Source organism: Diceros bicornis, chromosome X (genome assembly GCF_020826845.1).
Source record: "Diceros bicornis minor isolate mBicDic1 chromosome X, mDicBic1.mat.cur, whole genome shotgun sequence".
In the NCBI taxonomy this organism is placed as follows: domain Eukaryota; kingdom Metazoa; phylum Chordata; class Mammalia; order Perissodactyla; family Rhinocerotidae; genus Diceros; species Diceros bicornis.
The window spans coordinates 19,171,038-19,186,481 of record NC_080781.1 but is presented as its reverse complement, the minus strand read 5'-3'; the positions used below and the strand labels follow the sequence as shown (position 1 = coordinate 19,186,481).

General features: G+C 36.5%; 1 long non-coding RNA gene across 1 annotated transcript in view; it reads left to right on the top strand.

The window, feature by feature from the left end:
- The window catches only part of LOC131400444 (uncharacterized), a 74,601-nt gene extending 59,381 nt beyond the window's left edge, over positions 1 to 15,220 (top strand). Inside the window, exon 3 of the long non-coding RNA XR_009217361.1 lies at positions 14,867 to 15,220. This is a non-coding gene — a long non-coding RNA (uncharacterized LOC131400444). The remainder of the gene's footprint in view (positions 1 to 14,866) is intronic.
- The last annotated feature ends 224 nt before the right edge of the window (positions 15,221 to 15,444 follow it).

The window sequence follows — 15,444 nt, the reverse complement described above, 5'->3', positions numbered from 1 at the left end:
TTGTCTATTTTTCTCCTTGTTTCTATGAGCTTATATGCTATCATTAACTTTCAAAATCTTCTTATGCCCAAAATTAGTTTTATAGTAGTGTCTACAATGTATCACAATGATTCTGCTTTCCCCTTAAACATAATCAACTGGATAAGATTGAATTTATTCTTCCAAGATTAAAATAAATGGTTCACATAGGAATAAAACTTCAAAATTCATATAAACAGAAAAGTCAATTTTTTCCTCCAGAATAAAATCTGCAAGTGATTAAATGATTTCTTTCTGAAGTTAGGCTTGTGATTTCTTTCTGAAGTTAGGCTTATATTTATACAAAAGCTGTTTGTTTGTATAACTAATGATACAGATGACTTGAACTACTTAGAAAGGCTTACTCTTTCTATATATTACAAATTTCCATTAAAACTTTTTGAAGGGCTACACCGAGGTTTACTCTACACTTGAAAGGGCCTTTACATTTGCGTATACTCAGTATATATGAGAGTATATGCATTCTTCTTTATTGATAGAGATATATTTTACAGAGGAAACGTTATCAAAAGATATCTAATTAGAACTCAGATAGCATAAATTTGATCATTTCTTTTCTCTTAGTTCCCGTTTCCTTTTCTGAAAAACAAGCACGCTCACAGAGGCTTACTCACTTACTCTATGCCAGGGTTTCTCACCTCAGCACTGTTGATATTTTGGACTGGATAATTCATTTTTGGTGGGATAGAGGACTGTCCTCTGTATTGTAGGATGTTCAGCAGCATTCCTGGCCTCTATCCACTAGATGCCAGTAGCATTCCCAGAGTTGTGACAACCAAAAATGTCTCCAGACATTGCTAAGTGTCCCCTGGGGGACGTATCGCCCCCAGTTGAGAACCACTTCTCTTTGATCAAGGTGATCTGTCTTTCACCCTCAAGTCAACTGGAGCTATTCTCTCTAAAGTCATCAGTAAACTTTATTTGTCATATTAATGACACTTTCTTGGGCCTTTCTATCTTAATGCCTCTGATTTATCCCAGAGGATATTTCTAAAAAGTTTCTATTTGTGATGATTACCTAAGGGACTGTGATTCTAGAAGATAAATTTGGGTTAGCTTGTAAATTAGAAACTTTCTCATAGAATAATGCTATGTTTTTCTCCCCTTGGGGGAAGTAGCAAGGGTCACGTTATATTCAGGGTTTAAAGTGTATTTGGGATGTAAAATGTACCCTAGATCAGAGATAACTCTATACACATCAGAACAACTTGCCTATAGAAATGTTTTCTCTCTCCCTTTGTAAGTAAGTTAAACACTGTCTTCCTAACAAAGACAATATAGGTGATCCAAAAATGATTAGAAGCCTATATTAGTTTCCTATCCCCACTGTAGCAAATTACCACAAATTTATTGACTTAAAACAACATAAGTTTATTAACTTAGTCTGGATATCGGAAGTCTAAAATCAGTCTCATTGAGCTAAATACAAGGTGTTAGCAAGGCTGGTTCCTTCTGGAGGCTCTAGAGGAAAATCCACTTCTTTGCCTTTTGCAGCTTCTAGAGGCTCTGCATGTGTTCCTCTGCTCATGGATCCTTTCTTACAATGGCATCAGGCCAACCTGCACTTCCATCATCACATCTTCTCTATCACTCTAACTCTACTGCCTCCCTGTCTTTAAGAACCCTTGTGGTTACATTGGACTCACCTAGAAAATCTAGGATACTCTCCCCATCTCAAGATCTTTAACTTAGCCACATCTGGAAAGTTCTTTTTTCTAGGTAAACTAACATATTCATAGGTTCCAGGGATTAAGACATGGATATCTTTGGGGGACCATTATTCAACTTATCACAATACCCCACTCCTCTGACTGGTCCTCATCTACCAAGTGGAGAGAGACCCTCTTCTGATGAATCAGCTTTGGGTAGTATGAACTATTTATAAACAAATCTGCTTTTGATGGACAAGAATGGTCATAAAAAGGATGGAGTGAAGAGCAAGGTGCCCTAGTCAGAGTGTGGAGTTACTGCAGTGCATATCTTGCTTCAAATGATATTTTGAGTCTCAACTTAAACCCCAATATTTCCTTCTTAAAACAAGCCAAAGAACCAATATACTGGGGTCTTGGCACAGAAAAATTGTGGTTCACAATGGGTCAATAATATAAATTCTGTCACCACACATTTGTCACGCTTTGTAATCAGAGGAGGGAGAATAGGAGATGGACCATTGGGACCACTTCTGTGATTTTTTGGTTATCCTTTCAATCAAGCATAAATTTTATCCGTATCCTATGCGCTCTCAGAGGACTTGGTAATTACCTTGGTAGCTGGTTTTCACTATGAAATCGATTCTATGTCTGTATGTCTCTACATAATCCAACATGGATTATGTGTATGTATGTGTGTGAGACTGTGTCTGTGTGTCTGTGTATTCCACTAGCTCCTTTGATTCATAGGTCCTTAACATTAATCCTGTGTCAAACTAACTTGAGGCTTACCTGTTTTTGTCCTAGACAGCACTTTTCAACCAGCCTAAAAACTACTACTTTTAGCTCTTTGTTTTTATAACCAATAAATCTCTATGAACTGCTTATTTTAATTGTAATTTCTCAAGCATCTTTTTAAGCCTTTATAGTCTTCTCATCACTTTTGCCTGACTTATCACAGTTATCTACAAGATCTTTTATCTAAAATCTCATCTCTCTGAATTAACACATTTACATCATCCTATTTCATACACCACTATTATTCTCTTATTATGAAATGAAATCCAAATTCCAAAACCTTAAATTTAAAACTCTCCAAAATTTAATTACAAACTTGGTTTCCAATGACTGCCTTTTATTACATCAAATACAAGTTATTGCTTCAGTGGATGTGTTGCACCTACTATTTATTAAGTAAATCATTTATGCTACTGAGGTAATTTAAAGGGTCAGATTGTTAAATCAGACTCTATAGAACTACAGATTTTACCTTGTATCAAACTTCACTAATAACTCTATGGCACAGGCAATTGCTATATACAGGTGAAGCATGGAGAAGTCTGAGACTGCCAATGAGACTCCCAGGGTCTTCTTTTCTATGTTAGTATGTGCCCTGGTTCAGATTTTACATATAAGCTGTCTAAGTAACACATGTGAAGCATCAGTTACACAAAGGAAGTTCTTTCAGTCATAAACATCTCCATTATATGCTATTATAGTTACGTAGCTAATACTGACATTTTCCAATATGCTATGCCTCAAAAATAAAAAAAAATTCCAGGTTTGTTTTCTATAAGCAAGTCAGCGAGACCAAGTATATGCTGATAAAAGTATTCCACAGAAAAGAACTCCCCATTATTTCTCCACTGGTAAATACCACCATGAATTCTGACTGGATTAGCATGTTACAAGGAGATTTTACATGGACCTTTCTTTCTTTTTCCTTTCTCTCCCGAGGGTGTCCTGAGACCAGCTCCTCATTTTCTCCTTCCCATCTGCCATCTCTAAAACGTACTCCTTCTGTCTATAAAGGAGTGCTCCCTCTGCCAGTTCTACTACCTAGAAAATCTCAACTTCAGTCCTAGTTGCTCTATGATGGACCCAATTTATTCTAGCTCCTGGTAATTTTTTTGAACTTTTGAATTACTATTGTATTTGTTATCTTCACCCTGTCATTTAGCATTTATACTGGAAATAGTGCAAAATTAGTTAATTTAATCATCAGAAAATCCTATAACTAAGCTACTTTCATCCTCATCATACAAAACCATTAAGACATTGGAAGTCTAAGCAAGTTGCTTAAGATCACAAAAGTAGAGGAGCTAGTATTCGAACCTGGGGCTCAGTTACACTTACCATTAAATTTCTTTTAGGGCAAAAATACAAATTGGATGAAATTTGTTCTGAAGCCCACCCCTGCACCCTGCCATCAAACCTACTAATAACTTTAAAGGTATTAACTGATAAGAGCTTAAAATATGGCTTCAGCCAAGGATGTTAACATTTAAAAATTGAGTAATTAAAAGAGACTATCCTTTACTTTTACACAGCTGGACAACAGAAATGAAACACAGTATAATATTCAAACTATGTCTTCCTCCTTCACTCTTCCTCTACCCCTCTCCTCTCTCTCATCAAGTGAAATGGTGAACAAAAGGAGTCTTACTATAACTCTTTGGTTTTTCAAAACCTTGTTTATAATGCATGTTTCCTATAATTAAATTATAAAACACTAACACCATGCTGAATGATTGGAATTCTCCATTCATTCCCACCTTTTTCTATGGACCACCCAATTCTGTAAAGGCTAGAAACTAAAGACTACATTTCTCAGACTCTCTTGCAGCTAGGATTCTAAATATGAATTAGCTCCCTTCAACTAGATTCACTCATAAGAGATTTAGAATGCAGACTTCAAGCAGATGCCAAATTCCAGATGCTGTTTCTGCTGGCCTGCAGAGGCTGTGAAGACAAGAGAGTGTTTAGAAAAAGCTGTGGCAATCAAAATCAGAGTTTCAGAATGAAGTAACCAACTCTGTGGGTCTGCAGAGGCAGTTGTGCAGAGGCAGCCTCCGAATCCTTGAATCACAACTACAGTAGCGTGTTTTTAAGCCCAAGAGTTCCAGTGATAGCCTCTGATTCCTGCTCCTCCAGTGCTTCCAATTTCATTACACCTAAGTCCCTGATTTAAATCTTTTCTTTCTTAAAATACCTAGAATGATTTGTGTTTCCTGCTAGGAATCCTGACTTACACAAACACAAATTATAAACACTTCATGGCAGCAGTTTTTTTCCCTGTTGTCCCTGAAGTTTAGAGGGTAAATCTTAAACCAGTGAATTATTTACACTGAATAACTACGACTACCTAGTTATAGATTGTTAGCATTGCCAAAGATGGTATTAAATAGAGTCCTTCTTTAAATCATGAGGTAAAAAAGTGCTGTTACCATCTAGCTCAGTGCTGAAACTTGTTCTAAGAAGAGATTCCTCTGATGTTTTTATCTTCATTCCTTCTTTTGACATCATTTTTTGCCAAGATTAAACTGAGTTGAGTGGGAAAGCAGGCTTAAGAGTCAAAGAACAGAGGTCAAATGATTGACTTAGAGTCTACAGCTCAGCTTCTAACCACTTGTGTGACCTAAGACCAGTCAGTTCCCCATTCTGAAGCTGTTTTTATATCTTAAAAATGAGGATACCGATAATCTCTGAGCATGAGGCCCAGAATCTTACATGAACCCTAACAATGTGGTCACTGGTTAAGCTGGCATGTGAATCCCGAACACCTCTGAGCATTTGCACTGATTGATTTACAGTCAGTTTCATGTGGATACAGATACTTGGGTAAAATATTGTTTCCCTCTGACCTTCTAAGACACTAGTGTTGACTTCCACTCCTCCATGATTTGAATATAAGACAGACCAAAATTTGCTTCACAGCCTCTACTAACGAAACCCATAAAAACCACATTTAAATAGAGTTTGCTTGTAATTAAATGCCAATTGTGGTCCTAAATATCAGCATTATTCTGAAGCTCCACTGTGTTTACAAAGAGGAAGTCACCTGGTAATTGAATTTCATTATTGACAAAATCATTGATTTTGCCAAGATTGTCTGGATAGATGTGTTTTAACTTGCCCTAGGACGAGAATCATCAGTTTGGAGTCCAGTATTAAAGAAATTTGCCTTACAACTAAAATTGTCAGTCTGGAGTCAGCTCTTGAAAAGGCTGAATAATGTATTGGTTAAGAACATGAACTCTGGAATCAGGCTGCCTGAGTTGGAACTTTAGTACCACAGTTTATTAACTGTGTGACCTTGGGCCAGTTACTTAACCTTTCTGTGATTCAATTTGTTCACCTATAAAGTGAGAATAAAACTGGTACCCATCTCATAGGGTGATTTTGAGGATTTATTAAATGAATATTTGTGAAAAATTTAGAAAGTGCTGGGCACACAGTAAATGTGAAGTGTTTTGTTAAGACTTCACTGTCATAACACTGTTTTATTTTTTTTTATTTATTTTTTTTTTTTGGTGAGGAGATCAGCCCTGAGCTAACATCCACCAATCCTCCTCTTTTTTTTTTGCTGAGGAAGACGGCCCTGGGCTAACATCCGTGCCCATCTTCCTCCACTTTATATGGGACGCCGCCACAGCATGGCTTACCAAGCAGTGCGTCGGTGCGCGCCCGGGATCCGAACCAGCGAACCCCGGGCCGCCGCAGCGGAGCGCGCGCACTTAACCGCTTGCGCCACCGGGCCGGCCCCATAACACTGTTTTATTAAGAGACACTTGCCTTCTGTACCACCGCCTCTCCAGTGGCTAAGAGTTGAGCTCTCTATAGTTTACTTTTACTCAAACTTTTCATGAGCTTGCTAAAATGTCTTCAGCTAGCTATCCTTTTCTGGTTAATGAATTCTATGCATTTGTTCCCCATGTGTAAATATTTCTTTTCTCTTGGCCAATTGCTAGGTCAATTGTGTTAATTCCTTGTAAAATATCTGCTAAGTTTAAGGTGATACTTCTTTCTAGTGTTTATTAATTCAATGCTCAATGGAAAATTCAAATAATTTTATAAATGTATACTTTATTTACAAAAGAATCCTATGTGTCAATCTCCTTTTCATTGCAGATTCCAACTCAGTTGAACAAATTAATCTTCCAGTAATCTGCAGGCTTCCTCTCTCTGACTTTGGAATGAATGTACTTCAGACTGAGAAAACATTAGGCAATTCCTCCAAATACCTGGTGGGATGGCAAAGAGAAGGCTCATAATGGTCCTCAGAAATCCAGAGGTCTTGAAGTGGCTGGAAAGCAACTGACCCTAGACATTCTCAATACCTTGGTGACACTTTTGGAATCTAATCCCTTTGATCTCCCATTGAGAGGTTAGAGGTTTACCTACCTATCTACTTGGGTCTCTCAGGTTTCAAGAGCATGAGAAGGACAAGGCTCTCTATCCTGGATTACTGATCAGAGTCTGATTTTCTGCCTTTACAAAACTAGGTTTATTTCCCAGAACTGAGTCCTTGACTCCACATCTTCCTATCTTATCTCAGGTAAATCTCCCTAGATGCAACCCTGCTTCTCAAGATATGCTACTAATGTATCTAAATTCATGGCATTAGCCCATGCTCCCAGGTTATACCACCTATTCGATTTTAGCATCTGTCTGAAATTATACTAGATTCTGAATCCAATGAATTATATTGAGTGTTGGGTCTTACATTTTGCTTTAGGCTTACATTTCCGTTAAGACTTGTCTATATTCTGGTTCAGATTATAATTATCCATTACTTTGGAGCTACTATTTATGTCAAGCACTTCCCTGCATGCCAACTAACTTATTCCCTCCAGTTTGATACTTCATCCCTGCCGGCATGCTATGTGCCTGCTGAAGTAGCCTGGAGCCCTCATGTAAAAGTTTCACAGACACTATATTCTCAATGTCTCCATATAGCCTTTGACTTTGTTTGTAGAAATGTGGCTGACTTAGACAAAACTTAACATTCAGAGGATCTGATTCCATAAAGCTTAGGTCAATGACCTCTGAAGAACTGGATCAACTGAATTTTTGCACAATTCCTGCTTATTTACACCTATATAAGCCAGACTTTTCAATTGAAATGACTGGAATGCAAATAGAAATAAATTCCTCAGATAATTTTATATATAACATCTTGTCTTGTTTTCAAAGAATCCCATTAAAGCTTAGTCATTACAGTAATCTGGACATTTGAATCATTTTGTCTATTAAACTGTTTTATTATGTAGTATTTGATATTGCCTAAGTACTTTATAATAATTTCTTTGAATAGTTATTCTCACAATGGTCCTATGATATAGAGCATTACTGCCATATCATCTTCCTTCTGTTTTCTTTTGGGAGAAGTAAAAAGCAGTCAGTTTATAACTTGTCAAATGTTGCCAAGTGAGTCAATGGCAAAATGGGATTTTAAATCCCAGTGTCTATATCCCTGATCAGCTATTATTTCTATTCTACCCAGATAACTGTACCATTTCCCTATTTATTGTTTAGTCTGTCATTTCTTACTTCAACAAAATCCAATTAAATTGTTCAGTGTTTTATCTCCCTACTCCCATACTAATTATTTCTTTTTTGTTTACATAACCTTATCGTGGGTATGAGGTGAAAACTTGTCTAATAGCAGAAAAATGTATTAAATTATTTCTTTATAGCTTTCTAACTCTTTCAGCCTTTGATTTTACCTAGTAAAACTAGATTTGCGAATATCTTATATGTGATGACCATAGGCTAAATGATCAAGTCTTTACTCTCCACAATTATATATAGATATATACATTTAATGTTGTAAATATTAAGTAATTTTTATGATAGTGTGATTTGTCTATAAAGTTGTTGAAGCCAGAGATCACGGCTTCTATTCAGGAAGGGAGTATGATACAAGTGGTAAAAGACCGTTGGATTAAATTTCTGTCTCGTTCCATACCAGCTATGTGACCTTGGGCAGTAATTTATCTTCTTCATCCTGTGTTCTTCTTCTGTAAAATGGAGATAATATTTACCTCATAGACTTCTATGATGGCAAACTAAAGAAACATGTGTTGAAAGTACTCAGTTACCATACAGGCAGTTAATAAACATCAGTCTTATCTTCTAATTTCTTATATAGACCCAGGCTGTCAGTATGGGTGGCCAAAAACTTTTGTTTATTGGCAAAATACTTGCATAATCAGCAAGAAAAGACTTTACAGAGTCTTTTTTAACAAAATCTTTCCCCTGCAGCAAATATTTATAGTTATTGAACAAGTATGTCTGTTTTTATTTTTGGGTCTCAAATAATCATTTCAGTGACTTGGTCACTTGCAGATGTTGAATGTTCTGTCTTTTTCAAGAGACAAATGTGCACAAAAGCTACTTGTTATCAAGAAGAGATAGTTCAAAAAATTTTAGGGGGCATTGTGAAAAAAAGATTAGTCATTTTCTAATGTATCAGTTATGATCTAGTTATTTAAGCATAAACCACACTAGGTATTCAACAGAAGGAATTTAATATAGGCAAATGGGTATACAGGTGTTGGAGGGCTAAAAGAGCAAAAAGAAAACAGGTAATCTTTTAAAGATGATAACTGAAGGAAGCATCTACCACCTCTAAGTCTGAGAATATAAAAGGGAAGAGATTGGGGTAATCAGAAATTTGGAGCTAGGAGGAGGGGACTGGCTGAACTGGTATTCAGACTTAGGTCACCACCCAGTTGTTTCTGGTAACCTAGGATCTCAGAGGGAGGGACTCTACATAGCTGGAACTCAGATCTCTGAGGGGGTGGGAACACCTGGCTACTTCTTGTGCCTTTGAGTAGGCACAGTGAGGCTGGTTCTAGCAATGCCAAAAAGAAATTAAACTGAAAGGAGCTGCTGAGGCTGGGGCATGAAATAAAAACACAGTCTTTACCACTGCTTTCCAATCTCTCTCTAGTCTCTTCTATTAGTTGATCCTAACAGGAAGCCAACTGGCAAAGAAATCTGGAAAATATAGTTTTCAGAATTCCAGCCCTAGTATTGTAGAATACAAAAGGACATATTTGCAGCTGAGAGACAAAAGAGATAAATAACTGGTACACATAACTAAAAAAATAATAGCAACCACAAAAATTCCTTTGGGTTTCATATAACATTTCTGAAGTCCATCCAAATCCATCAGTTTATCATGATTAAGTTGCATTCCTTATATGAATTGAGGCTTTTAATAATGCCAGGAAATGGGTTGTTATGTGATTCTTAAAGTGACCCCCATAAAACCACATCCATTTCTAGTGGTCACTTTCTCTTCCCCTTCCAGAAGTATGCTCCAGTGTTACTCTGCACCTGAATGAGCAGATTGGCTTTTCTTTGTGAGGCATGTGTTTCATAAAGCCCAGTGAAAAGTAGAACAGCTGCAAATGGGTGTCTTGAAACTCCCAGAGAGATTGTTGAACAAGCAAGCCTCCGTGTGAGCAGAAAAGTTCTCAGATTACTAGGACTCTCATTTATTTACTGAATCAGAATGATGTTGAGGTGTTTAAATACTTCCTTTGAGAACTGCATAATAGGATCTTATGCTGTTCACCTGATGTCTACTCCATGGAATAATCTAGTGTTCTGTTGGGCAGCTAGACTGGATGGAGTGTAAAATTATTTCCAGTATACAAACTGACCAGTAATACTTGCAATGATTTGCTTATTCCAGGGATTGTGTATTTGGATTTCAATAAAAATTAAACCTGAAAGAGTTTAGTATACTCCAAAATTTTCTGCCTTTTCTAAGCTGACAAACAAAGATTGAAACTAAATAAAGAAACCTGACCTGAGGTAGCTTAAAGTGATTGGCCATTATCAATTAGTTGATATTTTAGCAACTGTGCATATATTTGGGGAAATGCATGGAGAGTTAACCTACATGTTATTTCTGTATGGGAAAGCCAATATTCATTATTGCTTTGTCTTGATAAAAAAGAGAATAATATAAGAACTGGATAATTGTACACTTAAGTAGATTTGCAAGCGTTTTGAATGGCTGTATTCAAGACACATTAGATAATGGGCTATATCAATATTTGTGTAATGGGAGAAGATTTAGACATCCCACTGCATTCCCACTTTCTCTTTTAGTCTGTTAAACATAAAAATACTTGAAGGGGGGCATAAAAGATACGATGATCAATTCTCAGATGTTAAAAACCTGGGATGAATAGCTAACATTGAATGTAAGACCAGTATCAAAAATAATCTTGATAGTTTGAAATAATGAGAGTTAATCAAGATGAATTTTAGTGGGATAAATACAAAGGAAAAATATAAAATGTGAGTGCTGTGATTTAACAACGGAACTTTTGCAAAAGAACTGACTGGAAAAACAAAATTATTTAATGATAGAATGTGTCTGCCAATAAAGTCTATTCTGCTTAGGCTACATTGTGCTGGTGTCCAAATCAAGGGAAAATAGAGTCCCACAACTCTCCATATGTGAGGTAGCAGGTAAGAGGTAGTCTGTCTTTCTGGTGTTCATTTATACTCTAATCAATCCAAAATTTATCACCGATTTTTACTGTACCTCCCAAAGGTACCATTCTGCGATGTCTTGAGAGCTATAGCTAAGTATCTAACTGCTGGTCAGGACTGGTGACTCACGAATACATTTGTTCGTCTCATTTTACTTTCCTTCCATCAAACTTCTTATTCATGGGTTTTAGGGGAAACTACAGAATGTTTCAGAAGGCTGCCAGACAATGAGTTCCATTCCCCGTTATGACAATCCCTCCGAGTTTCATAAAATGTCTGATGCCCCCATATTTATGAGAATGTATGCACGGGAGTCACATCTGGGTTTCTTTCCCCCATCAACAACAACAGCAGAATGACTATCATTTTCTGAGTATCGACTATGTGCCAAGTATACACAATAACTCATTATGAATATGAGTAAACTAAGGCTTAGAGACAGGAGCAATATGCCTAAGCTTACCTAGCTAGTCAACGGTGGAGCCAGAGCTTAAATTCAGGCCATCTCACTCCATAGATACAGCTTTGCCTATGGTTTGGAAAGAGCTATGCACTGGGTATAGAGGGGATCAGGTCCTAGGACAGGTCTGCCTTACCTAATATTGTGATGAAACACTTTGCTTTTCTGGGCCTCCGCTTTCTCATCTGTAATTTGGGTTGGCTGGATGGAATTGTCAGTAAGGTCTCTTGCAGATCCAATCCTCCAAGTCTGCAGTTCTTTGAGAATTTGGATGTCTCTTCTCTTTAACTTAATGGAAGTGAAGAATCAACTAGAACCTGTCTCTGAAAATAATTACCTCTAGGAGAAAATTTCAGTGCTAATCTCCCCAGTTTTAAAGGCAAGAGGTAATAAGAACAGATGGAATCAATTCCCTGATATGCTTTTGAGGAAAGATATCAAACATTAAATGTATAAATTAGAGTTATTTCTTGTTTGAGTGGATCTCAAAATTATTCTAAGAGGTTTGGTCTTTTATTCTTATAGATATGTCAGAGAATGTTGAATGGAATTGTGTATAGTTTCTCAGAATTTTGGCTAAAGCTCAATCAAAAACTGAGAAAAAATAGATTATATGTGCCCACACATTCTATAGAGAGCTGCTAGCTAAAAATATGTCAGAAAACTAATATGTGGTGTGAAAAGTCAATGAATGGAAGGGGGCATGAAAGGAGCCTTTGTGGGGTTGCTTGTGTTTTGGGTACTGGTTATGAGTATGTTAATTGCAAAAAATCCAATGAGCTGTACATTTGTGAGTTGAGCACTTTTCTGTGTTTAAGTTGTATGTCAATAAAATTTTTACCAAAAAATGTATCAGAAAGGTTCAGCTGCTGACAACTTTAATCAGTCACCTTCAGGATACATAAGAGAAAATTAACTATTTGAAAACATTACTGAATAAAATCATTAGGATGGAGCGTTGTCAATCAAATTCATCCTCTGTATCTTGTATATATTTTTATTGTGCCAATCAAGAGACTAAAAGTCGCACCAAAATCATTTCAGCCTAGAGTTTTTGTCAGGGAAACCCAATTGAAAAGTGAAATGGCAAAACTAATTTGCATTAGTATATTCTAGACTCTGAACATCCCCTCCCTTGATAATCTGCATTCTAAAATAAGACCATTGGGAAAAGCAGTGCAGAAAAACAGAAAGAAATCCTTGAATTATGGAATATGAGGCATCAGGAAGGGAAATATTTGGGATTCGAGATTTTTTTTTTTCAGATAAACACTTATTCTGCTTTGCTACAGATTACCCTTTCTATGCTTGGTAGAGTTTTAATATAGACCAGAAGCCCCAATTCTTGTAAATACTTATGTATAAATTAATATATTTGAGTGTAAATAGTTGAGTAAATAAAAACAAAGAATTATGATCATTGTCAAAATTGTATATATCAACTTATTCATTCATTCAACAAATTTTCTATTGAGGACTTATAATGTACCAGTCACTAGGGACAGTGCCATGAACAAAATGAGAGACACAGTCTTTTCTATTATGGAATCTTAGATTTGGTAAGGGAGAAGGCCATTTAAAAATTGTCACCCAAATAATTATTTCATTACAAGCCTGATTAATACTGTAAAGCAAAGTACAAGTACTTGATTTCTTTGAGGAAATGGTGTTTAAAAACAAACCTGAAGTATATTTACATTGAGCATTGGATGTTATAACCTTAGTATATGATTTTTAAAATAAATTACAAAGAAAAATGCCACTCAACTAAGCTTTACTATTAGACTCAATAATCTTTGTTCCTTTTTTGTGTGCCAAAGAGGTATGTTAATGCTAATGGCATAGCACATGTAATGCTGTATATCTGATGCTATGAAGAAAGTTCCTTCACTTTTTAAAAATGCATTTCTGGGGCCTGCCCCGTGGCTTAGCGGTTAAGTGCATGCGCTCTGCTGCTGGCGGCCGGGGTTTGGATCCCGGGCGCACACTGAGGCACCGCTTCTCTGGCCATGCTGAGGCCGAGTCCCACATACGGCAACTAGAAGGATGTGCAACTATGACATACAACTATCTACTGGGGCTTTGGGGGGAAAAAATAAATAAATAAAAATCTTTAAAAAAAATGCATTTCTGCTTATCTTTACATGGTAAAAGTTGTGTTGCAATAGCTACAAGATATTTACTTGGGTCATTTGTCCTTAATAGACAGGGAGGTTGCAATTTGGCAAGAATCAATAGTTTTGCCAATTAATTGACTTAATTTTTAAATGAGTCAGTGCTAAAGATTAGTTTTGAATAATGAACTCCTATCTTGATTTCATGGTTATTTTCTATTTAGATGTAATGCATGGCTGGAAAATGCTTGGACACAGTGGAGAAGTTTTACATTATTCTGCTTTCAACATCAGGAAAACAAAATTCTAAAAGAAATATTTTTTAATCACTGTGTTTTCCAAATACTCAAGAAATCCACTTCATGGGATATTTATATAAAAATATTATAGATTTCTCAGAAATAAAGAGAGTTAAGGGATTAATAATTGGTGAAGATGGGCCCAAATACTGAAATTGCAAATCTAGAATTATGTTGTCTCAGATGGTTTATTCTGGGTTTACTCATTGAAAACATGTTTGTTGATCAAAATTCGAGTTCATTGGGCATTTATTTTTGCTTTACTTAACTAAATGCCATCATTCTTGCTATTAAAACAGTGTGTAAATTTCAAGCAGTAAAACATTATCCAGTGATCACAAACAAATTTATGAGGAGATATTTAAGCAGCCATTCATTCCCATTTTTTTTCTTACTATCTCAACTCCTTTTCTGAGGAGCATTTGCCACCTCTGGACTTTACAATATGTTATGTATGGTTAAATTTGTCTTTTGTTATATAATGCATAATGTTCTGTTATTCTCACTTGGTAATCCTTTTGATTATTTTCTTCATTGATCATTGTGACCAAATTCTTTTGGAAAAATTGGTATTCATTTTTGTTACTTTAGGCCATAAGACCTCATTGCAAAGTAAAGTAGCAAGCAAACAAAAATATTTCCTTATCTTAAGTTGGCTTCCAGATTCTTCTCCTAATATTTTCCTATATAATCAGATCTGGGCTTCCCTAAGTCTCACCAGTCTGTGACTGCAAGTGAACAGTAATCAGTCAATTATTGATGACTTCTTCTATCAGTGATAATGCAGCACCTTTAGCCACAAGTCATCCCCTTCACCTCACTGCCTCATTTTCTCATCCAGGTATTTTCTGGAAGTCCCAGCACTTCTGTGGAAACTCTGGAACTATAAATTTGGGAGTATGTCTTTGGCTCCCCTCATCTTTCCTCAGCTACTTTATTTCGTATATATAGAGGTTGTCTGTGAAGTCACTTGAAGGTGACCTCATCACTGCCATTGTTTTTCAGTGCCTTCCACAAGAACTCTGATGTCTGGACCAAGAGAGTTGCCACCCAGGATTCACAATGAGGAATCCTCAAGATGCCAAAGAGGTTTCATGTTCCTGAGAGTTCTCTGGGAACTAAGATGAGGAGAATGACTATTACCCCTTCTGTTTCACATTTTGTCACAAGGCACCAAAGCAGTATTTCTTATAGCACCATTGTCATCCAGAATCTCTAATAAAAACAAATCACTTCCTCTGTCTCCATCCCACTCCCATAAGAGCTGGAATGTCACTATGCACTTTGGCTTGGAAATTAATATTTTAGGCTTACAGGTTCTTAGAAGACTTACTGAATCCATGGTCCACCGCAGCATCATGAGAGTAAGTAATGTTTTCTCAAAGGATTCAATTCTCATGAAAGCTCATAGAGGTTAAATCTCTGTATTAAAACGTTTTCTCCAATCCTCTCCAAGTTCAACTCCCTCCAAATTCATACCCTCACTCCCATCACCCTAGCAAATCCACATTATAGTCATGCTTGAATCCCCACTACCTATCAAGAGAAAAGAAAGAGTGAAACTATAAATATGACCTTCCTCC